We start from the raw sequence: 24,312 nt of genomic DNA, 5'->3' as shown, positions 1-24,312 counted from the left end.
ACGTGCCAGGTTTGGCGTAAACAAAGAAAAGCACCTCGGGGGGAAAAACGTTTAATAATATCATAAAATCTTTATGGATTTTTTTAAAACAAGGAGAAGAAGAAGATCAGAACAGAACTCTGTGTTGAACCTGATCAAGTACCAGACCTGGGCTTGTTTGCATATGACCTCAGCTCCAACGCCTCGGGCTAAACAGAAACACCATCCATTATAAGGAGTGGTTAACCAGCTCTCTACCAAATTACAGTGACTCCGGGTCCCCATTTTACTGATGTAGCGGTTGTGTGGTTCCCCAGCTCATGTTACTCGCCGTTCTAGTGAGACTCACTCACGCAGGCCGTCCTTCCCTCGTAAAAGAGCGAGCATGCCATTTGTTGGACATTTAACAGACACCGTGTTAAACACACTTAAAGATCCGTGACGGGCCTTCCGGAGATTATTCTCTCGGTTTACAAGGAGCAAAGTCCGTGTTTAAGTTAATGCTGCACTTGGACGACGCCGACGTGAGCGGAGCGGCGGCGTTTGCTCCGGCCTCTCGGGCTGAGGTTGAAACCACATCCTCTGACAAATGAAGGTGGAACATTTGACCACTTTCACCGAGAGGCCGTTGCACAAGAACATTTCCAGACGGATCCTCGGCCTCGCTGGGGCCGCACCGTGACTGGCGGACAGGAAAAGGTGTCACGATGACCCCCCTTTAACCTGCCAGCCCTCCTTCATCCCTCCATCCTCCTGCACCAACTAAAGCTGGATTCAGACATTAGTGCATTGGTGTCCCTCCTTTACATATTTGATCAGCTGGGCAGGAAGATGATTTAACCTTTGACCTCTTTCCAGGGCCTGAAGGAGAAAAGGCTTTTTGCTTTTCCACGTTGGAAAAAAATGTAGTTTCACAGGGAAAATATTTTTTCTCTCTCTTTCTCTGAAAGACTTGGATATAAAGGGAGGAACTTGAAGTGTGAATGGCTGCCTGACTCTTTCCTCCTTTTTTTTTTCTGCCAGCACCAGTCGACGGATTTTCCTTCCCACCATTTCTGGCTGCAGCACTATTTCCGGATTGTGTTGTTCATTTACTTTAGCTTGCAGAGCACCCAGGAATGAGAGGCCATGGAAAACTGAGAGCGGGAGTGTGGCTAGAGCGGCAGGGAGGGAAAAGACAGAGAAAGGGAGAGAGCGTGTGTGTGCAAGAGAAAGGCAGAAAGAGAGAGAGGGAGAGAGAGAGGGCAAGACAGAGCTGGATTGTCGGAGACAAGCCCGCAAGCAACAGCCTTCACCAAAATAGCACAAGAAAGAATCTCTGTGGGGAACATAAATTTGCGCATGATGAGTGTAATCAAACTGAGGAGGGCTGGACGTGCAACATACACTGTCTTTGTGATGTTGAGGATCCCGTTTTCACAACAGTGCGTTCGCCTCCCGGCCCCCTTTTGTTTATCCGGCCCGTCCCCGCTTCACCCTCAATATCCTTATTGCACCGCCGCGTCCCTGCCAGCGAAGGCCGAGCACATGCTGTTCGTGACCCGATTACCTTTTGACATTCGCAGCGTTGATAAAAGTCAACTCTGCCTGACAGGCAATTGTCAAAGTGGTCATGTGAGCTTAAAAGGCCCGGGACCTTGACGCCGCGTGGCAATCAAACTGCCCCGGATCCGTCCGGAGGGGTCCCGTCTCTGTCCTCGGAAAAGGATTTTTACAGAAAGCTGCTTCATTGCTCACCAAGGGCCTGATTTACTAAAGGTTTGCGTGCGTAAAAACGTGTGCAAACTTGACATCACCCGCAAACCAATGTGCAAGCTGATCTACTAACAGCGTGCAAAGACGACTTCGCCTCTCAAATGAGCAAAATAGCACACTCAATTCATTTAGTACTTTTGCCCTGATGAATAATCAATATGGGGCGTAACCGCCAGAGAGCGCTAAATACTGGGAGGGGAAGATGCAAATAGGTTCATTTACCACACGCAATGAGATTTACCAAGCCTGAAAGTTATTGCGGGGATTGTGATTGCGTCTGTATTTAATACGTTCGAAAGGAAGGTGCTAATCTGCCCAGCTTTACGCACCGATGGCTGCTGTTATTGTGGCAAGGAGGCGACATCGCCAAAATCAAAGAATACGCAGAGAGAGAGTCTTTATTCTGCTGCATGCTATTTTAAAAATGGTTCCACAAGTTTTATTAAAGGCCACTTTTTCTTTAGTTCTTCGCCTTATATCTTGCCACCTTCTTTTAACCTCATCTGCCGTTCTTTTTGTCTTACCAACTGCATTTATTCTATCGCAGGTTTTCTCCGATATTGCGTTTCTTTTGGTAATGTTTAAATTTCTTTGCTGTAGTTCATGAATGTGTTTATTTGCCTCTTCCACTAATATATCTAACTCCAACTCGTCAAATTTCATTTTGCGCTTGCGACTATCTGCTTTCCATCCAGACTCTCCATGGCGCAAACCGTAAGACGTGCAACACCTCATTTAAATACTGCGGTTTGCACCTGTTATCAATTGCGCACGCATTCTTACTTGATCACCCGCAAAACACACAACAACAGCACGTGCAAACTTTTTCAGTGCACACGCAATTTAGTACTTTTTATTTAGGATCTTAGTAAATCAGGCCCCAAGTGTCACTATATTTGTCGATTAATCAACTGTGCGAGCCAGGTAGTGAACCGATCGCACTCTTACAAGATCTTTGAGCGCCAACATCCTGGTTTTAGATGATGTTGGTGTGGAGGGCGAAGGCCGAGATCTAGTGGTTGCAAATTCCTTACTCTCAAAAGAGCAAATCACCGATTTTACACACGGAGATCAGAGCGCTTGTGACACGGGGGTGCTAATCGGGGAAAACAGTTGTATAATATTGTGAGTGGGACGATTTCCAGCGGATGAAATAAGACCGTGGACTTACGTTGCATAAGTGCAGCAGCGGCTCAGTGAGGCTGCGCTCAGGCAGCATCCGTCACTGTCCGGGAGATCCACCTTTACAGGCCAGAACTAATCATTTTCTGTACGTTGTTATCGGTCTGCTGTCGTGAAGGGAATGCAGCTCACTTGTCTTTGATGCTTCAGTTCATTAAAGTGTGCGAGGGTTCGTGTATGAGCATCTCATACACGATAAACTATGCTCTGATGTTTGTCTAGATCAGGGGTCGGCAACCCAAAATGTTGAAAGAGCCATATTGGACCAAAAACACAAAAAACAAATACGTCTGGAGCCGCAAAAAATGAAAAGTCTCGTATAAGCCTTAGAATGAAGGCAACACATGCTGCATGTATCTATATTAGTTATAACTGGGGGAAGATTTTTTTTTTTCATTATGCACTATGCAAAAAGTCGAAATGTTGAGAAAAAAGTCGAAATGTCGAGAAAAAAGTCGAAATGTTGAGAAAAAAGTCAAAATGTCCAGAAAAAAGACAAAATGTCGGGATTAATAATGAAGTACAATCTCAAGAAAGAAGTCAAAATGTTGAGAAAAAAGTCCAAATGTTGAGAAAAAACTCTATTTGTTGAGAAAAAAGTCGAAATGTCGAGAAAAAAGTCAAAATGTTGAGAAAAAACTAAATGTTGAGAAAAAAGTCGAAATGTCGAGAAAAAAGTCAATATTTCAAGAAAAAAGTCAAAATGTCGAGAAAATAGTTGAAATGTCGAGATTAAAAAGGAAAGGAAAAAGGAAGAAGACAAAAAAAGGAAAAAGAAAAAAAAAGAAAAACTGAAAAAAGAAAAAGGAAAAAAAAGAAGAAAAAAGGGAAAAAAAGGTTGAAATGTCGAGAAAAAAGTTAAAATGTTGAGAAAAAACTCTAAATGTCGAGAAAAAAGTTAAAATGTTGAGAAAAAACTCTAAATGTCGAGAAAAAAGTCAAAATGTCGAGAAAATAGTCGAAATGTCGAGATTAAAAAGGAAAGGAAGAAGGAAGAAGACAAAAAAAGGAAAAAGAAAAAAAAGAAAAACTGAAAGAAGAAAAAAAAGGAAAAAAAAGAAGAAAAAAGGGAAAAAAAAGGTCAAACATTTTTGAAAAAGTTCCAGGGAGCCACTAGGGCGGTGCTAAAGAGCCGCATGCGTCTCTAGAGCCGCGGGTTGCCGACCCCTGGCCTAGACCCCAACCAGACTCACTGATTCCTGTCCGTGTCCAGTCCAGCGTTGCAGACGGCCGGTGGGCTTCAGCTCGTCGCCCTGCTGCATGACCCAGTTCCAGCCCTGGCTGTCGGACAGACGGCTTCACATTTGCCTCCAGAGTAGCCCGCTCTGCTACGCCGAGGAGGTTGTGGTCGACTCAGTGACTACAAGGTTCCCAGCTCCTGTGGCTGCAAAACAACCCCAAATCATTACCCTTCCACGGCTCCGACGTTTAAGGTGCCTGCTGAGGCCTGTAAAGTCTGAGATGCAGCTGTAGTTGGGTTTTGTTTAGTTTTATAGCTCCTCTGGAAATACAGCAATATTCTTGAGAACATTGGGGGTGGAATGATCAGAAATGTCTTTAATACCCGTCCCCGGGGTGACTCTCTAATGTCATTACTGGTGTCTTTCCTCCCTGAAACGTCCCGACCAGAGGTGTCAAGTAACGAAGTACAAATACTTCCTTACCTTACTTACCGTAAGTAGAAAGTTTGGTTATCTATACTTCACCGGAGTTATTATTTTTCAGACGACTTTTTACTTTTACTCCTTACATTTTCATGCAATTATCTGTACTTTTTACTCCTTACATTTTAAAAACAGCCTCGTTACTCTATTTCATTTCAGCCTTTAAATAAAACTATCCAGTTAAATTGCTCCATCCGGATAAAGTGAATTTGGTTGTGGTTGTTTCAGATGTTCTTGTCCAGTTTTGTTCTTACGTCCGTTCCCTCAGATTCCTGCAACTAAACTTGGATGTACATTCCAATAAAGGTTAGGATAAATGATAACATGCTTCTGAAGTTTGACTTTTTGCACCATTACAATAATTATAGGCAACTAGTCATCATATCTGCTGCTCTCTGAAACACATGTTAATGCTCAATAGTACACATATATGGTTCTTTAATATATTTGCATTATACTAAGATGCATTCATTTTCAATGGCTTTTTTCCCCCTTAAATTACTTTTTTACTACTTTTATACTTTAAGTAGTTTTGAAACCAGTACTTTTATACTTTTACTTGAGTAAAAAACTTGAGTTGATACTTCAACTTCTACAGGAGTATTTTTAAACTCTAGTATCTATACTTCTACCTGAGTAATGAATGTGAATACTGAAGACACCTCTGGTCCCGACCAGCAAACTACCGGTACTGAAACTCCCGCCCCCCCCCGTGAATCCAGGGCACTACATGGACATGACCTAATGCCGATGGAGGCGGCGAAGGAGTCGGAATAACTTTAGAGTTTCCTTCCCATCCTTCACTGGTGTCACCGTGACAGTTTGAGCTTGTCCAGTTTCCACGTTAACAGGAAAGTCTTCCGCTCGCCCAGAATCTCTCGCGCTGAGATTGAGAGTGTGTCAAAAGAGCACAGATGCAGGGGATAAAAGAGAAAGATGGGATTAATTCAAATGTTATGACAACAAATGTAATCAGTATTTTGGAACAGGCCGTGTGGGTACAGGCTGTATTAATAACGTCGACGGGTTTGTGTGTGGGAGAGGTTTTATGTGTCATAAATCATCTGGAGAATATTCATACCTCTGCAGAGATGTAGATACACATTAAAAAAAGAGTCATTGTGTGTTTTATTTCAAATGTACATTTAACGTCAGAGGATATTTTGTTCTTCTGGTATCATTTTCTAAATATTATGACTAAAAAAAAAGGAGAAAAAAATACTCAAGAAATAAAATAATTGAATATCAATGTTGTAATGTAGTAGCCTAAAACCCCAACAACAACGTTGGGAAAATCTGGAAAAGTCAGGTAAGAAATAATGCAGATACCCCTAAATTCACTTTTGTTTCTTTGACAACACCAACCAACAACATTTTGTATGTTTTCATGTTTATTTCTTTAATTGGTATCCATTTTTGAGTCGTACCTGCAACATATTGCAAAAAAAGCTGGTTTGTTAGGGAATTTAGTGCTATTGATACGATATCAATACGATACAAAACAGGTGATGGAAATAATGATTTAGTACAAAATCAAATGTATTAAAAATACTTTTAAAAACAACAATCAGTATAAAAACTACGACAGAGTATTAGGGCCAAACTAAGACAAAAAAAATGGATATTACGAGAATAAAGTCGTAAAATTACGAGAATAAAGTCATAATATTACGAGAATAAAGTCGTAATATTTTGAGAATAAAGTAATATTTTGAGAATAAAGTCGTAATATTAAATATATTATAAATATATAAATATAGCTTCATAAGATGCTCAATATTCCTCATTTTAACACAGGGAGAAGATGCTCTTCCTGTTAGAGTTCTCATAAATTATATTCTCATAATATTACAACCTTATTCTCATAATATTACGACTTTATTTTCATAATTTTACGACTTTATTCTCGTAATATTACAACTTTATTCTCATAATATTAAGACTTTATTCTCATAATATTAAGACTTTATTCTCGCAACATTATGACTTTATTTTCATAATTTTACGACTTTATTCTCATAATATCACGACTTTATTCTCATAATATTACGACTTTATTCTCATAATATTACAACTTTATTCTCATAATATTACGACTTTATTCTATTACGACTTTATTCTCGCAACATTATGACTTTATTTTCGTAATTCTTTAGTAAAGTAAAGTTGTAAAGTAAAGTTGTAAAATTACGAGAATAAAGTCATAATATTACGAGAATAAAGTCGTAATATTTTGAGAATAAAGTCGTAATATTAAATATATTATAAATATATAAATATAGCTTCATAAGATGCTCAATATTCCTCATTTTAACACAGGGAGAAGATGCTCTTCCTGTTAGAGTTCTCATAAATTATATTCTCATAATATTACGACTTTATTCTCGTAATATTACGACTTTATTCTCATAATATTACGACTTTATTCTCATAATATTACGACTTTATTCTCATAATATTACGACTTTATTCTCGTAATGTTACGACTTTATTCTCGTAATGTTACGACTTTATTCTCGTAATATTATTACTTTATTCTCATAATATTACGACTTTATTCTCATAATATTACGACTTTATTCTCATAATATTACGACTTTATTCTATTACGACTTTATTCTCGCAACATTATGACTTTATTTTCGTAATTTTACGACTTTATTCTCATAATATTATGACTTTATTCTATTACGACTTTATTCTCACAACATTATGACTTTATTTTCGTAATTTTACGACTTTATTCTCATAATATTACGACTTTATTCTATTACGACTTTATTCTCGCAACATTATGACTTTATTTTCGTAATTTTACGACTTTATTCTAATAATATTATGACTTTATTCTCGTAATTTCCAATTATTTTTTTTGTCTTAGTTTGGCCCTAATACTCAGTCGTAAAAAAACAATGTTGAACCATGAAGGATTACTACTGTCATTTGGCAGACGATTTTTATCCCAATTGAAGGGGTTTTGCATATGTCATCTTTTACAGTGCGGAAAATCATTAAAGCAGGAATCTGGAAAGATTTCGGTGAGTAAAAGGCAACAGAGCCTCAACCAGAAACACAAATGTCAACTAAAAGGTTGCTCTGCAAATTAAAAAGGAAAAAAGTCCCACGTTCACGTGGACCTGCTCCGATGTCGACGTCTCTGGCCTCGGAGGTATTTGAAATGGATCGTCACAGAAATATTCAAACAAGTCAGTATTCCACATCTTTTGGGGGAAATACGTGAAGAAGGGTGCCATGTGATGCGGACCAAAGACAAAAAGGATGAGGCAGATCACCCTCACCCTCAAATGAGCCGAGCCGGGCGGCGTGATAGTCGATAGCGCTATCAGCGCCCTCGGCGAAGGTCACTTACACTTCCATGACGGCATTGCTCATGGAAAACGTGCGCCGAGGCGTCAGAGACACATATACTTTCTTCATGGAAACATATTTTCTGCAGACATCCACGTGCTCTTCAAAAAGGCAAGGAAAAAACGTGCACTCATTAGAACGGCTCTGCGTCAGGAGGGCACCGGTACTGGACCGGCCCGCCTGCAGTCCCCAATACGTGACATTTTAGACGAGCTAATCCCTGTTGCACATCCTGAGACATGTTTGCAGGAGAAAAACAAATAAACAGCAAAGAAGTTTTATCACGTGACATCCTTAATGCCACCTTGAGATGGCGTCGGCGAGGGAAACTTTGTCATTTACCTACTTTTTGGATCTATTACATTTCGGAATCATATTACCAGAGCTGGGTAGAGTAGCTAAAAATTGTACTCAAGTAAAAGTACTGTTACTTCAGAATAATATGACTCAAGTAGAAGTAAAAAGTAGTCATCCAAATAATTACTTGAGTAAAAGTAAAAAAGTACTTGGTGAAAAAACTACTCAAGTACTGAGTAACTGTTGAGTAACGTCTGATTTATTTTTTTAACACAACCATTCAAACAGACAAAAGTGCAAAATAATCATCTTCAGGCAAATTAAATCACTAAAATAATAACATAAATTAAAATTAATAAAAAATAAAAAAATAGCTTAAATTAAAATAATCTTAAAGTAAATGCAAGTACTTTTAATAAATAATAAAATAAATAAAATAATAACAGAATAAAAAAATAAATTAAGCACAAGTAGCACAAAATTTCAAGCCTTTGTACTTTTCTTTTTTAACCAGGCAGAACTAGAACAAACATGAACTCATAGAAACTCTGTGTGTGTTTGAGTCTGTGTCAATGTGAAAAAACATGCAAAAACAAACATTTTTCCCAAAGAATCACCCAGTGATGTCATGAGATTGACGCGTACGCGGATAAAAGGGATAAAAGAAAAGTAACAGCTCAACGTAGCCTAATGTAGCGGAGTAAGAGGAACAGTTTCTTCTTCACAAATCTACTCAAGTAAAAGTAAAAAGTATAGTGATTCAAAACTACTCCTAAAAGTACAACATTTCCCAAAACTTACTCAAGTAAATGTAACGGAGTAAATGTAACTACCCACCTCTGCATATTACACCGTTCATGAAATCGCTACACTGGCTTCCAGTGATAGCAGTTCTTATAATTTTATTTCATTTTATTTGTTTAATTGTGTCTTTCTGCTTTTAATGTTGATGTAAAGCACTTTCAATTACCTTGTGTTGAATTGTGCTATACAAATAAACTTGCCTTGCGTTGCCTGAAATACAAAAAAGGACTCATGTTGACCTGTAAAATAATAAAAAATAAAAGGAACTTATTTATTTATTTATGTGCATTTTCCATATGTGCAATTTTCCTTGGTTTTGTGTTGTAGTACTATATTACTAGAAGGCGTCCTCGAAGTTTTAAGAAGCTTTTTTTCAGCGGTCTAATTATGTTCCCAGAGAAAATCCGTCAGGAAACGTTCAAACAGGTGATGACATTAACCGTGTGGGAGGCGACCCGGCGTGACCCGGGGGTTTAAAAGGTGGAGTTAAATCCCGGCGCGTGATGCAGAAACTATGTTTCCTCACTCTTCTCCGAGCTCAAGGCTGTGTCATCCACTCACGCCACCCATGGTGCTAGTTTGTGTTTTTATCAGGGGTTGCGTAACGCCCAGATCCTCTGTCCCGTCCTCTACTGCTTCATGACTGCACAGCACATGGCAAAGGAACTTCTGGAAGAAGTGGTGTGTGTGATTGTGTGTGTGTCTTGTTTATTTGTCCTATAATCAGCCAACAGTGTGTGTCTCTGCTTACTTAACTGTTATATTCGTAAATCATAATTTTAAGGGTTTTGGGCATGTAGTGTCTACTCATCTCAAATTCTTCTCACCATCTTCCTTCTATCCTATGGGACTACTTTATGCATGATCAATTTATATATGGATGAAATATGGAGCCCTAAACAAGTTGTTTAACCTAATTGATCATGTTTTAACACAGTTATGGTGGTAAACAGTTCTAAAAAAAAAAATTCTGTACACCTCAAAACGCACCGTGGATGTATTCTTTTTTTAGAAATATATTTTTAATAAATATTCTACATATTCAACCTTTAAAGGAGCATGAGGCAGGATTGAGGCAGGATTTATAAAAAAAATCTGTATACGTTTTAAGTTTTCTAGTAATAATGTCAGATGAAGCGTTCCAAACCAATGATTCCTCTAGTGTATCTCTCCGTTGCCTTGAACAGGCTGTGTGCTGCAAAATGTGCTGCAATTCGGGCCCAAATTTCCCGCGCTGGGCTGCAGATGTGACGTCACATGACGCTGCATGTGCGTTCTCCCCGTTCTCCCGTGCCGGCTTCACTGTTGGCTGCAGTACCCCCAACGACCGTCGTGCTGAAGGGTGGTGCTAATGAGTCTCATTTCTTAAAAGGAGCCTCATGCTTCTTTAACTGTTATATTCGTAAATCATAATTTTAAGGGTTTTGGGCATGTAGTGTCTACTAGGAATGGGTGATATTTTACCGTTCACGATATACTGTCAAAAATATTCCTCACGGTAAGAATTTGTCATCTTGCGGTAAAAATGATAAATTCCCGTTGATGACGTTTTTGTGTAAAGCTGATTTTTGGAAGGAAGGAAGGAAGGAAGGAAGGAAGGAAGGAAGGAAGGAAGGAAGGAAGGAAGGAAGGAAGGAAGGAAGGAAGGAAGGAAGGAAGGAAGGAAGGAAGGAAGGAAGGAAGGAAGGAAGGAAGGAAGGGAGAAAACAAGGAAAGAAGGAAGGAAGGGAGAAAAGAGGAAGGGAAGAAGGAAGGAGAGAGCAGGAGGAAAGAAGGAAGGAAGGGGAAAAAATAAGGAAGAAAGGAAGGAAGGAAGGAAGGAAGGAAGGAAGGAAGGAAGGAAGGAAGGAAGGAAGGAAGGAAGGAAGGAAGGAAGGAAGGAAGGAAAGGGGAGAAGGAAGGGAGAAAACAAGGAAAGGAGGAAGGAAGGGAGAAAAGAGGAAGGGAAGAAGGAAGGAAAGAGCAGGAGGAAAGGAGGAAGGAAGGGAAAAAAGAAGGAAGGAAGGAAGGAAAGAAAGAAAGATAAATTCCCGTTGATGAGGTTTTTGTGTAACAAACATGGCGGATCTGAGAGAGAGATAGATTTATAGTTACAAAGGTGGAGTTGAATTGGTATTTTTTTTATCGTCATTTTTATCGTTATCGGGATAAATGCCAGAAATGATCGTGATACATTTTTTAGTCCATACCGCCCATCCCTAGTGTCTACTCATCTCAAATTCTTCTCACCATCTTCCTTTTATCCTATGGGACTACTTTATGCACCATCAATTTATATATGGATGAAATATGGAGCCCTAAACAAGTTGTTTAACCTAATTGATCATGTTTTAACACAGTTATGGTGGTAAACAGTTCTAAAAAAAAAAATTCTGTACACCTCAAAACGCACCGTGGATGTATTCTTTTTTTAGAAATATATTTTTAATAAATATTCTACATATTCAACCTTTAAAGGAGCATGAGGCAGGATTGAGGCAGGATTTATAAAAAAAATCTGTATACGTTTTAAGTTTTCTAGTAATAATGTCAGATGAAGCGTTCCAAACCAATGATTCCTCTAGTGTATCTCTTCGTTTCCTTGAACAGGCTGTGTGCTGCAAAATGTGCTGCAATTCGGGCCCAAATTTCCCGCGCTGGGCTGCAGATGTGACGTCACATGACGCTGCATGTGCGTTCTCCCCGTTCTCCCGTGCCGGCTTCACTGTTGGCTGCAGTACCCCCAACGACCGTCGTGGTGAAGGGTGGCGCTAGAGAGTCTCATTTCTTAAAAGGAGCCTCATGCTCCTTTAACTGTTATATTCGTAAATCATAATTTTAAGGGTTTTGGGCATGTAGTGTCTACTAGGAATGGGTGATATTTTACCGTTCACGATATACTGTCAAAAATATTCCTCACGGTAAGAATTTGTCATCTTGCGGTAAAAATGATAAATTCCCGTTGATGACGTTTTTGTGTAAAGCTGATTTTTGGAAGGAAGGAAGGAAGGAAGGAAGGAAGGAAGGAAGGAAGGAAGGAAGGAAGGAAGGAAGGAAGGAAGGAAGGAAGGAAGGAAGGAAGGAAGGAAGGAAGGAAGGAAGGAAAGAAGGAAGGAAGGGAGAAAACAAGGAAAGAAGGAAGGAAGGGAGAAAAGAGGAAGGGAAGAAGGAAGGAGAGAGCAGGAGGAAAGAAGGAAGGAAGGGGAAAAAATAAGGAAGAAAGGAAGGAAGGAAGGAAGGAAGGAAGGAAGGAAGGAAGGAAGGAAGGAAGGAAGGAAGGAAGGAAGGAAGGAAGGAAGGAAGGAAGGAAGGAAGGAAAGGGGAGAAGGAAGGGAGAAAACAAGGAAAGGAGGAAGGAAGGGAGAAAAGAGGAAGGGAAGAAGGAAGGAAAGAGCAGGAGGAAAGGAGGAAGGAAGGGAAAAAAGAAGGAAGGAAGGAAGGAAAGAAAGAAAGATAAATTCCCGTTGATGAGGTTTTTGTGTAACAAACATGGCGGATCTGAGAGAGAGATAGATTTATAGTTACAAAGGTGGAGTTGAATTGGTATTTTTTTTATCGTCATTTTTATCGTTATCGGGATAAATGCCAGAAATGATCGTGATACATTTTTTAGTCCATACCGCCCATCCCTAGTGTCTACTCATCTCAAATTCTTCTCACCATCTTCCTTTTATCCTATGGGACTACTTTATGCACCATCAATTTATATATGGATGAAATATGGAGCCCTAAAAAAGTTGTTTAAACTAACTGATCATGTTTTAACACAGTTATGGTGGTAAACAGTTCTAAAAAAAAAATTCTGTACACCTCAAAACGCACCGTGGATGTATTCTTTTTTTAGAAATATATTTTTAATAAATATTCTACATATTCAACCTTTAAGTCTGAAAATACATTTGTTCAATTTTGAATAATTTAGGGTATTTTTATTGGGGGGGACAATTCATGTTTTTTTCTGAAATTGAGGGGGACATGTCCCCCCCGTCCCCCCGGGATCTGCACCCATGGTGGTGGGGGGTGTGTGTTGGGGGGGACACTTGCGTGCCGGACAGGGGTGGCTTGTTTTGTCAGCAAAATGTCAATCTGTCTCTGCAAGGTTATCCCATATGATCTCCCTAAATACACATGGCTTGGTTGTCCATCTGGTTGGCAGTTGAGGGCTCAAACACGCCGGCCCGGCCGCCCCCCCCACCCCCCCATTAACACCCACCGGTGTAAGCCCATGTCTGGATGTCTTGGCTTTCTACCTCCCACTGAGAGGATATGAAAGGCCGACAGAGCTTTCCATTCTCTTCCCTTACTGTCAGATTTTTGGATCAGCGTAATCCTCGGATGGCTGGAACACGTGTACAGCGGTTTGGTTGCTCCCTAACAACTCTCTTGACGACGAAAACAATGCAATGGTTCTTTCTTTCTTTTTTTTTTTTTTTTTTTTTTTTAAAAGGACTTGTCAGAACAAAAAAAAAAAGTTTGAAAAGTGAGAGTCCAGAAAAGATCTGGACTCTCTCTGCTCTCTGCCAGCCTCTCACTCCCTAGCACCCCCATAAAAAAAGTCCAAAAAGGCAGATTCCAGTCCAAAAGTGCCCTGGGCTCCCTGAAGCTATTAAGCGTGAGCAAATGAAAGATGTGCCTTGGAACCGGCGCGAGCCTTGCAGGCACGGCAGGGCCAGCCCCTGCACACAGACACACACAGCAGCCCTCTGGACAAGTTTGGCACCTTCTCCAGTAACCGTGGGCCAAAACTCATGTTGCGTGCTAACTCTCTCCCCCCCACGCACCCCCCCGCGCTATCCCGCTCTGCAATTATATGCTGCACTCCCACCCAAACATGCAAGAATAGGCCTCCTCAGTCAACAGACAGACCGAGTCATTCTGTCCTCAAACCATGACATCATGACCATTTGACTTCAGCATGAAATTCAAGCTTAATTTAACTTTGTCAGGGGGGGGAGAAAAAAAAGAGAAAAGAAATAGAAATGCGGTGTCCGTTACACTGGCAGACCGCTGCAGTGGTGTGAACACTAACTGCGTGCAGCTCTGGAAGGCGAGGCGAAGCTTTTTTCTCCAGAATATCCAGCTCGTGTGGCATAAACGTGATTCATCATTAATGTCCCGGGAAACGTTTGTCCCCCGGGCGTGCATGGGAATATAGCGGGGGGAATGTAAGAGCCAGTCCCGTGGAACGACAACAAGGTCCAGAATAACACCCCGCGGCGGGCTTGGGTTTCCTGAAGTTTCGTGGGCTCGAGCGGCCGAGAGAGAGGCATCCATCAAGAGCGCTGACAGCTATTGTGTGGAGCACACCTCGCTTTCAGAGTCTGCCTCGCAACAGCGTCCCGTCCTCTGCTCGGGGAGGGGTTCCTGATAGCGTGTGCGTGAGCCTGCATGTGTGCGTGTGTGGATACGGACAAAACCAGCCCCGGTTCCCCGGTAACAAGCAAGGCAAGCCGGGCTTCTCTCCCACACGCTTATAAATAACTGTAAAGATCCCCTGGTCCCGGCCAGGAGCTGAGACGCCGGAGAAAAGGAGCATTTAGGCAGCTCCTCTCCTCTGTCCTCTCCTGCAAGTGACCTTAAGGTCAATCAGTCCAACCACAACCACTTCTTACTCTCACAGCCAGTACTGGAGTTGAGGGGGGATGAGAGGGGATGGTCCAAATCATCCCCCCCCCTGTAAAACTGCCATCCCCCCTTTCCATCCCTTATGTCATTTCATCAATGAATGTGGTTTTACTGCTATTTCAACATCTAGAGTCATAACCAGAAAAATAACACCAGAAAAATAACTTCTTTGAGAATTTTTACCTGTTTCAAGTAAAATTTTTACTTGAAATAAGTAGAAAAATCTGCCAGTGGAACAAGATTTATCTTCTCATTACAAGCAAAATAATCTTGTTCCACTGGCAGATTTTTCTACTTATTTCAAGTGAAAATCTACTTGTTGTTTTTCGAGTCTTGTTTTAAGTGTAATGAGACTTTTTTAATAAAATGAGACATTTTAACTAGAAATAAGACAAATATTCTTGTTAAGATTTTGAGTTTTTGCAGTGATCCATTGTACTTATCCTGTGAAGGACAGAGTCATATTGATAAGTTCAGAAAAGTGTTTTTTATTGTTGTGTTTTGATGTATTTGATGTAAGCCCAGTGGATATTTCAAGCTTACAGAAGGCTACATTTAACTGCTGCTATGTCATTCCTGCAGTATTTCTGCAGGTGTTTTGGTCACTGCTATTATTTGTAATATATTATATTATTTGTAATCAGCACAAATTATCTGTCCCCATATGATAAAATCCACCATCCTCCCTGATTTTTCTTTACAACTTGAGTAATGCTCACAGCCCTTACCCCCCCCCCCACCTTCACACAAACACACACACACACACACACACACACTTTGTGCTTACTGACATTTACCTGAAGAACCCTCGCACCGTTGCCGTGGAGAGAAGCCACTTAGCAGACTTGGGTCATTGTGAAGTTTTTAAGACCTGGAAGGCACAAGGCCTCACAAGCTCCTGCTCCCAGAGCATGTGAGATGTTAGCTGAGGTCAGAGTTAAAGGTCCCAACATGGGAGGAGGGGGATAAATCCTGGAGCACGGACGACAATGGCTGCAATCCCCAGTGACAATGATGCCATTGTGGCTCTACGGGCTGCTCAGTGTGTCCTGGAGCTGTGCCTAATAGAGTTATAGTGCTGATGCGATGGCTGCGTAGCTGAGGAGAGTAGTGTCCTTTTATGTAAGGGGGGGAAACTACCCGAGAGCTTGAAAGAGCTCTCGGCTTCTCAATTTTGTTTTGCATGAAAGCCTGGGATTGTGCTGGCTGCATTTGTGTGCATGTGTGAGGGATAACAAGAGTGGTTCCTCACTTAACTCCGGCGAGCCTTCAGCCATGAATCCTGCTCTCGCTGACACACATGACGCCTCTCTTTAAAGAGTTACAGTTGAGGAGACGTAGCGCAGAAGGTTGGGCTGATGTCAGCGGGCAGGTGACTGCTGCATGACTATCTGAACACATGAAATCATGAATGATCACATCTTTGTCCTTAAAACACCTGGATGTTTTTTAGGCCCGTTTTGAAAAAATCGATTTCCCGATTTTAAATCGATTTTCATATGAATTCCTAAAAATCGATTCATATGTCTAAAGATCGATTTTTTTATTTTTTTTTATTTATTCATGTATTTTTTTATGTGTTTTTGTTTTTGCCTTTAAATATGTTTAAAGGTATGAAAACATTAAAGTGTTAGGATATAATTGCATAAATTGTCTATATTTCATTACTTTATATACCGTCTTGGAGTTACATTTGCAAAAAATGCTAAAAACCAAATGCTCAAAAATTAAAAACCAAAATAGACCGAAAATGGAACAAATAAAAACGGAATGTGGGAAAAAATAAAACTGATTTCATCCGTCTCTGTTTCCTCCCTGGATCTGTTTGGTAATTCTGACCCACGATGTTTCTGAAAGCAGTTCTATCAGCATTCTGGGAGCTGATTGGTCCTTACAGCATCATTAGCTGCAATACTTGCTGTTGAATCTCAATATAATACTAGTATCCATATGTTGCATAACTACAGTCATATAATTCATGCAACAGCTCAAAAAACAATTTTAATAACACTAACCCAAATCAATATCGGATCGAATCAAATCTTGATAATCGATTCGGAATCTTAAGAATCGGAATCGAATCGATTCTTGACATTTGAATCGATCCCCAGCCCTAATGTTTTTAGCGTCACACTTTACTGTTCTACATTATATTCTTGCAAACAAAAAAATCATTCAAGTTTGAACCCCTCTGTCAGACAGAACACGCATTTTAATGATGCAAGGAACAGCTTGGGGTAAATGTTGTACTTTAAATCCAAAACACTTGGAGCATCTTTCCATCCTACACATTTTACTCTCGGCTCTGAGTTTCCATTCATGTCATCTGCCTGGAGAGTTTACCCGCCCGCGTTACCTGCTGATGCTGCATGTGACTTCATCCATTCAGCTGTTGCCAGGCAGCTGAAGTAATGAGTCACAGAATGCATTAAAAAAAAAAAAAAAAACTCACACGGGTGTCCAGTCTGAAAAATAATGCCAATGCAGAATCCATCAAACCTGCATTCTGCCAAGTATCCAGCAGGGGGCCGATCTTTGTGGCTGCAGAATCTGCATAAAAGTGTATAAGAAAGAAAGAAAATGACCCTATTCCCCCTTCAGTTTGTGGTCCCGGTCACTTGTTTCACATTTTCGTTGAAAAGCATGACGTTCCTATTGTAAATTCTGTTCCCTTTCCTTTGTGACCGACAAGCCGCGACCCAGCTGAATCCGTAATTTCCACTGCGCTGAGTCAGATCCATTTCTTTCCTGTATTTTGCGGTTTCAAAATGTGCCCGGGGCTTCACAAAGTAACTCCATAAACCGATGGATGGAGCTTTGTTGGCTGGGTCCATCTATTTTAAACGGTCTATGGGAGCGAACTCCAGATATGAAAAATAAAGGAAATCCGGGGAACCGAAAGCTGCAGTTATTCAAATCGCCATTTGCGGCTGGTGCAGAGTGTCAAGTCAACCCCTGTCCTACTGTGATGCCTTACGCTACAGTAATTAACATGTTTACAGCCTACTGGCCGTACCTATTCTCTCTTCCCCCCTCTTTAAAGCAGCACTATGTAACTTTTCCACCTTAATATCATATTTCCAGAGTCATTGTGATGGTACATCAACTTATAACAGGTTTAATGAACCTCTGTCATGGTCTGAGGGGTCTGTATCGCCTTCACTGGCACTATGTAACTTTGAGGTGCATGGTAGGAACCCTTCCACACTAAAAAACTACACATTTTTACGGCTTTGACTGCTTTACGGCATACGTCACTTCCCCCTCCTTCCTGATTCGTAGTCGAGATGAAAATGGGCGGGGCTTGGAGTGCAGAGCTCAGGAGAAGCTGGTAACCCGTTGCTGTGTTGTGGCTGCAGCAGCTCCACACAACAGACGTGGGGAAAAGATCACTAATGGTTTAACTTTTCACCGCTTTCCTGCTCGGAGGAAGAACCACGGAGGCCAAGTATCTGAAATAACAGTCGTCGGCTCGCTTGGATCGCGGCTGTAACGAGTCCGACCAAACATAACCTTCCACACATGATCACAAACAAACACTCACACAGACCGGGGTCGGATCAAAACACGGGTTTTATTCCCCACTTCGCCAGCTAAACACAGTTGCTGGCCAGCTCTCTGCAGTACAATTAACCCCAATCTTCAGATAAAACTAGTTTGTTGAGGAAAAAATATTAAAGGAGCTTGAGGCTCCTTTTAAGAAATGAGACTCTCTAGCGCCACCCTTCACCACGACGGCCGTCGGGGGTACTGCAGCCAACAGTGAAGCCGGCACGGGAGAACGGGGAGAACGCGCATGCAGCGTCATGTGACGTCACATCCACAGCCCAGCGCGGGAAATTTGGGGTCTGAATTGCAGCACATTTTGCAGCACACAGCCTGTTCAAGGCAAAGGACAGATACACTAGAGGGCTCATTGTTTTTGGTTTGGAACGCTTCATCTGACATTATTACTAGAAAACTTAAAACGTATACGAATTTTTTTCATAAATCCTGCCTCAATCCTGCCTCATGCTCCTTTAACTCTATTTGTAGCTGCAGAGGAAAAAAATAATCTCACAAGGAAAACAAAAATATTGCTCACGCCTCGGAGCCTCTTCAGCATAATATAGCAGTCAAAAAAAAAGAAAAGAGAAGTAAGAGTGATACAAAACATGTACTGTATGTTGTACTATTATACTAATTTATTGAAACACAATTGCGAGTCAAACATTTACCAAAGCAGCTGCCAAACACTCCTAAACAAGGTAGCCGGAGACGGTGGTTGTGCAGAACTGCGGCAGTAAATCTTCATCGGAGCTCCACTCTTTGATAGGGATTTCATATGGATCCAAACCCTTAATAATCATTATTTTCTCCATATACCGCTCCCTGGCTTCCTTGTTTAAGGTATCTCGGTAAATTCCACTTCCTTTCCAGCAGTTTAACATCTTTTTTTTTGCGTTCCGTCTGTTCACTTGGTGAAACAGAAAAGTAGTTTTGAAAGTCCGTCCCGTCTTCATTCACTATCAAAACAAATGCACGTGACGGGGACAGGAGTTTTCCGGCAGTACGCGCTGGTGCTCATGGGAAATGTAGTTCTTTCTGGTAAAGCACTACCGCTTTTGTCCAAAGGAGCCGCCAAACTCAACAAAAGCTGAAAGTCACGTTGTGCTGCTTTAAACTGTATAAAGTCCAAAAATGATGCAGTTCTGTATGTGACTGCTTTGAGTGATGGGTAAATATTGCGGCCACTACCCCATAAAAGGGTGTGGTGCCTCCAAACAGCAACTCCAGAGCTACGTCCAGCTCTTGCACATCACTTCTGGCACTCAAAGGTCCAAAGCAACGGCCCTTTCAAAACAGTAGCTCACACGCTAACTGCTAACAGCACAGTGGTCAGGTCTAACCATTCATTTAAAATCTACCGAATGATAATAATAACAAGCTTTAAGCACTAAAGAATAAAGTTATGCTCATGCTGTCCATAGTCAGGCCTTAATCTGGCTCTCACAACGAGGTGGGGAAGCCTCTGGGGGAACAGAGGCCACTGACACCACAGGAATATCATTCTCAGCATAGCTCCGACACTCAGCTGGTCAACTTTTAACCATGCTATGCCACGAGTGCCTCATTCGTCACCTCTGTTAGTAAAATCAGGCTCTTGGGTTTGACCACCAGCCTGCTAATTCATAAGAACGGGGCAGGGCGACCTAAACCAGGAAGCTGAGAGTCACCGAAACATTTGGAAAAACTGGTATGTCAGTTTTGCTGATGTCTGTAGTTACAGTAGTCTCCAATTTGACATTCCGTCCATCAAACGCTGGTTTTTCTGCTCCTGTTTTTTTTTTGTGTGTGTTTTTTTTTTTTTTCCTTTACCTCCGCCTTCTGGCTTCTCTTTGACCTCCTTAAAAGAACAAGCCATGTTTCCCAGGGCCCAGCTATTTGAAGCTCATAGTTTTGGTCATCCAAGGTTTTCTGTCCCAACTGCAGCCGTTCGTTCAGACACTGTCCCCACTTACATTTCCACAATGGCCGGGTCCCGGGGTCCAGACCAGAGCCGCCCTGCGCTCTGCTCTGCCCACAGCTGAGTTGCCTCTGGCAGGGCCGCTGCGTGCTTTGTGTGATGGTTCTGGCTGCCGATCAGGGAAACCCCACAGTCTCTCCATGGTGAATGTTGAGCTCCCTGCCAAGACATTTTTGTATCCCTTCAATGGCTGTGAATAGTAACACGCTACAATACAGGAGCTTCGGAGAGACGTGCAGTTCGCTCAAGGATACAAAGCAGGACCATGACACAGATCCTGACACCGGCGAGCTGGATAAATCCCTGACACGATTCCTCTCTATTGTGTCTGCGAGGCTTTTTTTTTTTTTTTTTTTTTCCCTGATGGTTACTAACAAAACAAAACCAGATAGCATGTGTCCTAAATTACACAACAGGGGAGGCGTTAAAACAGCCGATGAATCTTGTTCCTTGACACGGTTCATGAGTTAAGTCTAAACAAGCAGCTTTATGTCGTTCTACTGAGTCAAATATCGGTTGTTCTGACTTATTGTGGCTAAGTGAAAGACAGCGGGAGGTTTATCGCGTAATACCCTAAATGAGGGGATTAACGCTCGTTCCATATTTTCGTGGCGTAATTCAGACACTTGTTTAATAATGTCTCTGACAGAATCCATCATGTTGGGGAATCTCATGCGGTTCAAACACGTCATCAACACTGCTGTACACACTACTCATCGCGGTGCTTCTCGTGCTCCTCTGCTGCTTGTGTCAGATATATAAATGCAAAAGAATCCAGATTTCAGGCGTTATCAACATTAAACATGAGAAAACATCTGTCCGTGCGTCAAAGGTGTCAAGTAACAAAGTACAAATACTTTGTTACCTTACTTAAGTAGAAATTTTGGTTATCTATACTTCACTGGACAACGACTTTTTACTTTTACTCCTTACATTTTCACGCAATTATCTGTACTTTTTACTCCTTACACTCCTTCCTTCGTTCGTTGGTTCGTTCGTTCGTTCCTTCCTTCCTTCCTTCCTTCCTTCCTTCCTTCCTTCCTTCCTTCCTTCCTTCCTTCCTTCCTTCCTTCCTTCCTTCCTTCCTTCCTTCCTTCCTTCCTTCCTTCCTTCCTTCCTTCCTTCCTTCCTTCCTTCGTTACCTTACTTAAGTAGAAATTTTGGTTATTTATACTTCACTGGAGTAATTATTTTTCAGATTACTTTTTACTTTTACTCCTTACATTTTCACGCAATTATCTGTACTTTTTACTCCTTACATTTTAAAAACAGCCTCGTTACTCTATTTCATTTCGGCCTTTAAAAAAAAGCTATCCAGTTAAATTGCTCCATCCGGATAGAGTGAATTTGGTTGTGGTTGTTTCAGATGTTCTTGTCCAGTTTTGTTCTTACATCCGTTCCCTCAGATTCCTGCAACTAAACTTGGATGTACATTCCAATAAAGGTTAGGATAAATGATAACATGCCTCTGAAGTTTGACTTTTTGCACCATTACAATACTTATAGGCAACTAGTCATCATATCTGCTGCTCTCTGAAACACATGTTAATGCTCAATAGTACACATATATGCTTCTTTAATATATTTGCATTATACTAAGATACATTCATTTTCACTGGCTTTTGTCCTTAATGGCTTTTTCCCCCTTACATTACTTTTACTTTTATACTTTAAGTAGTTTTGAAACCAGTACTTTTATACTTTTACTTGAGTAAAAAACTTGAGTTGATACTTCAACTTCTACAGGAGTATTTTTAAACTCTAGTATCTATACTTCTACCTGAGTAATGAATGTGAATACTTTTGACACCTCTGTCCGTGCGTGCCTTGCAACTGGTGCAGAGCCTGGCGGTGCCGACAACTCTGGGTCCATATTGTGATGGTGGATATCAAGATGAGTCACATCAGCTAGCTGGCAGCTGGCTGGCTTGCAGTATCAGCCTATCCTGGTAATCTTACGATTAGCCTCCACTGATCCCATCAGGACTGCCTGGATATGAGGTGTAGAGCCTCCAGGTTTATCCAGCAGGTCCTGCATCTCGCACGCTCACCGTTGCACGCACTGGAGGTAAAGAAAAGGAATGACTAACGCTGCGGCTCACCCAGTCCTGACTTACACGCGCCAAGGCCCACTGGCGGGTTTTTCTAGTCAGCGGGACTAGACAGGAGAACCCAAGTCGCAGGTCAGACCCACAAGTTAAAAGGGGGCAAATTCTCTGCCTTCTCAGACGAGGACGCACGTGGGGGTTAAGGGGGAGGGAGGGGGTTGGGTGGCAGCCAAGTGACATGCCACAACATGCTCGGAGGCTGGAGACAAGAAGGCACGAGTATAACACTTGGACATCATATGTCACACATAAATACACAGACATGCGTGAACAAATCCACTCCATGTTTGCACACACCTGACATTAAAACCCCTTTTTTTTTTCACTGACTGCGTTTACATGCATCAAAAACCCGAATATTGGCAATAACCCGAATTTGCACAGCCATGTAAACACCAATAACCCCTTTGAATAACCCGAATTTGCTCATATTCCGGTTTTTAAAAACCTGAATATGACCCCTGGGTTACTCCTTTTAAAACCTGAATATTGGGTCATGTAAACACCAAACGGAATATCCCCATCAAACGGAACAGGAATTTGTTTTCTGCTCATGCTCTGTTCACAAGGAATCCTGGTCTTTTGAGTCCAGGAAGTTCTTATAAACACGGAGAAACACAAGACCAGGAGGAGACTAATCACTTCATAAATGTAATGAAGGATATGAACATTTCTGCATTTGTAGACGGTAGAAAGTACCGGGATAGCGAGATTTAGAAGAAGTTGCACGAAGCAGCATTTGTTTTGAATTTGTATACAGGAAGAAGAAGCGGAAATGACGGGAATTGCGTCATAACGTTCTCCGTGGGTCGCTGGTTTGATCCAGATATCCCAAATGATTAATTACCATGTATACAGGGATAACCCTGTTTGCTCACGCATGGAAACGGAATATTCCGAATGTTTCAGTAACCGGAATATTAGCAATAACCCGAATTTTGACTGCAAGTAGACGTAGTCATAGACTGCGTTTACATGCAGTCAATAACCCTTTTAAAACCTGAATATTGGCAATAACCCGAAATTTGCACGGCCATGTAAACACCAATAACCCCTTTGAATAACCCGAATTTGCTCATATTCGGGTTTTTAAAAACCTGAATATGAGCCCTGGGTTACTCCTTTTAAAACCTGAATATTGGGTCATGTAAACGCCTAACGGAATATCCCCATCAAACGGAACATGAATTTGTTTTCTGCACATGCTCTGTTCACAAGGAATCCTGGTCTTTTGAGTCCAGGAAGTTCTTATAAACACAGAGAAACACAAGACCAGGAGACTAATCACTTCATAAATGTAATGAAGATATGAACATTTCTGCATTTGTAGACGGGAGAAAGTACCGGGATAGAAGATTTACAAGAAGGTGAGAGAAAAGTTGCGCGAAGCAGCATTTGTTTTGAATTTGGAAACAGGAAGAAGAAGCAGAAATGACGGGAATTGCGTCATCACGTTCTCTGTGCGTCGCTGGTTTGATCCAGATATCCCAAATGATTAATTACCATGTAAACGGAATATTCCCAATGTTTCAGTAACCGGAATATTAGCAATAACCCGAATTTTGACTGCATGTAAACGTAGTCATTGATGGATTTAAATGAATTAAACGTCCAACATCCCAGTCCTATCAGAGAGAGTTTAGTCAGCATTCCCATACAATCTGCAAGTGTGTGTCTCTTTAACGCAGCCGCACAGACATGTCATTATGCAGCCGGTTTGTGTTCAGGAGCTGAGGCTGAGCTTTTCTCAAACACCACTCTCGGGCCGACTGGACGCTGATGGGAAAAAGCAATTACCTCCCGTGGCGGCGCCGGGGTCACGAGAGAGCGGCCCATAAACGCCGGGGACACCAACGGGGGCAGACCCCTGACCGAGCAGGCCCCGTCTCACTCTCTCTGCGCCGTCACTAATGTCAGCTGGTGGAAGAGGCCTAAGCTGTTTAAATTTACTGCACAATGTCATTCTGTGTCACAAGCAAAAGCCCACAATGAGCGTATTCATTGGAAATGAACACGTAACGAGACAGTAATGGGCCGTTTTTAG

Source organism: Cololabis saira, chromosome 10 (assembly GCF_033807715.1).
Source record: "Cololabis saira isolate AMF1-May2022 chromosome 10, fColSai1.1, whole genome shotgun sequence".
Classification (NCBI taxonomy): Eukaryota; Metazoa; Chordata; class Actinopteri; order Beloniformes; family Belonidae; genus Cololabis; species Cololabis saira.
Note: the sequence above shows the minus strand (reverse complement) of the source record.